The sequence below is a fragment of the Triticum dicoccoides genome, chromosome 3A (assembly GCF_002162155.2).
Source record: "Triticum dicoccoides isolate Atlit2015 ecotype Zavitan chromosome 3A, WEW_v2.0, whole genome shotgun sequence".
Taxonomy (NCBI): Eukaryota; Viridiplantae; Streptophyta; class Magnoliopsida; order Poales; family Poaceae; genus Triticum; species Triticum dicoccoides.
This window is the reverse complement of record NC_041384.1, coordinates 390,361,644-390,364,239: the sequence shown is the minus strand read 5'-3', so window position 1 is coordinate 390,364,239 and position 2,596 is coordinate 390,361,644.

The following is a 2,596-nucleotide window of genomic DNA, read 5'->3' as shown; positions in this document are numbered from 1 at the left end:
GGTGTAATACCCTACTCCAGTGTGTGGTGTGGTGGATTGCCTCTTGGGCTGATGATGATGCACAATACAAGGAAGAACAGCCTCTCAAGGGTCTGTTCTTGGCTGGGGCGATGAACTACTGGGAGGAGCTCAGTCACCCTTCTCTCTCTCTACCTGATCTAAACCCCTCTCTTTCCTTCCCTCCTCAGCTCTCTTTGCTCTGTGGGTGGCTGGTCCTATTTATAGAGGTCCTGGTCCTCTTCCCAAATATCGAGCGGGAAGGGAGCCAACAATGGCGGGCTAATTTGAAGGGGGACAGCTAGTATCAGCTATCCTGACAAAAGTAGTCTTCGCCTGTGCAAAGCTCTGGTGATGACGCTGTCTTGGGCTCCACGGTGACCTCCATCTCGTAGTCCTCCTGGTCTTGGTCTCATTGCACCGAAATGGCAACCTTTGCCTGATGCCTCGGTACTCCCCGGCTGCGCTTGCCCCCTTTGCACCAAAGAGGAAGGAAGGACACTGCGCGGGCTGGCACCCGCCTGGCACCCCCGGTCATCATGGCTTGCATCACGGGCACCTCGTGAGGTACCCCGCCTTGATCTCTCCGCCTCCTCATGAGCCAGCCTGACGAGGCCGTGCCTGAGGAAGCTCCGCGTCGTCCGCCCCGCGAGGCTTGGCCCCTCGCGAGGGTCTTGGGTTTGTGTTGGTGAAGATGGGCCACGCTGGGCCCCCTTTGAGCCACGCCGCAGGCCGCAGGCAGGCAAGTCTGGGACCCCCATTCCCAGAACGCCGACAGTAGCCCCCGGGCCCAAGGCGCGCCCGGACTTGGCTGTGCAGGGAGGCGGAAGGGCAAGAGCGAAGCGCCGCGGGCCCTAACAGCCTGCGGCCTTGGGCGCTGCATGGCGGTTGATTGGACGTGGGCGCCTCCACTTCTCCATGGCGCCTCGGCAACCGCACGGACTGGACAAGTCCCTGCATGCAAAGTGGGTCATGATTACCTGCAATCGTGGAGGTCGGCGGTTGGCCTTCGCCGGCCATAAGTACGGAACGGCGCGCGCCCTTCCAGTCCATCCCCCCTTGCTTCTCCTTCTTCCCGATCCTTGCTCCGTCTTGCTGCGATGGCTCCGATCCGCCGGTTCTCGACGGCAGAGAAGGGAAAGGCTCACCGAGGGGAACCAGACCCACTCCCGCCGAAGAAACGGCTCGCCCCCCGTGGCCCGGACGAGGGGGCCTTTCAGGTGGTGTCGAGGCCTTGGTGCGAGCGGGTGCCGCCGGGGTTCCCGCTGCCATTGTACACCCACGTCGAGGGCCCCGAAGGAGCTGATGCTGACCGCCACGGGCGGCGCCCCCGTCGGCGCCGGTGGGTCACGAAGGTGTGGGTCGTCCCCCCTGGGGTCCACACCGAGGGCTCCTCCCGAGAGTTCGTGCTTCACGTCGTCATTCCTCTTCAGTCTTGGATCCGCCTTCCTCCCTTCTTCGCCTCCATCATCCCGCAGGGGAGCCCCTGGAGCTCTGGCTACAGCACGCCGGCTGCAGCACCCTCGCGACTGAGGCAGAGGTCGCGGTCGTTGCCCCAGGCGAGGTCTTCATGACTCGGGGCTGGAGAGAGATCGCCCGGGTTTGCAGGGTAAGGGGCGTCTTCGTGGTCCACCTGGATTACGATGGTGCTTCGGTGATGCTCTTCAAGGTCTTCGATGCGAGCGGGCGCCGGCTGGAGTGCTGCCCCGGGGAAGGTGGCCAGGACCCTGCCGCGACGAGGACTGGGCCCGCCAACCGCTCCCTTGGCGGCTCCTCAGGCGGTGGAGGCGTCGGAGGTTCCAGCGACTCCGGCGAGCTCTTCGCGACTCCGGAGACGAGCGACGACAGCTATGAGCCCCCGAGCCGGCGCCGCTCCTGGAGCAGGGCGGGCTCGTTAGGCCGCCGCCGACTCTGATCTGGATGGGCTTGGCATCGGTGCTTGGCGGCCCACTGTTGATGATGGCGTCTTTTGTAGGGTCGTGCGTAGTTTGTGTCCCTTTAGGATCTGTTCCCTGCGAGGAATCAAAAACGCGTCCCGTGGGAGCTTGTAAGGTGCCTGTGATCCTGTTTTGTTAATATAACCCTTGTCATAGAATTGCGCGAGTTGCTCATTCCGCCCCAGCTCAGTCCTCCCTTTCGAACCTCACGAGGGCTTGGTGCTCTGCGCCGACAGGTCCCAGTCCCAAGGCGGCTTCAGCCGTCGCTGGTATGCCAGGTCGCGATGCCGTGGTCAAGGCCAGGAGGTGAGCGACCCGGACTCCGGTAAGAGCCCCTAAGTCGCGATGCTCACGAGGTCCCCTTTGGCGCCCAAGCAGCCGTCGTTTGGTGAGAAAGGAGAGCGGCGTTGCTAACACGGGATAGCGTTAGGTGCGGGGATGGTGCCACGGCAGCTGGCGCTTCCGGGTGATGACTTATCTCGAGGATCAGGGGCCGCTCTCTGGTGTGTCACCGGGTCCGTGCATCGGCAGGCGCAGGTTGCTCGGCGAGGTTCTCGTGTGTCTCTCCCCTCTCGCCTTTGCTCCCCTTTCTGCTCTACGTCCTCGGGTCCCGGCCCTCGAGCGAGTCTCAGCCGTCGCTGGTATGCCAGGTCGCGATGCCG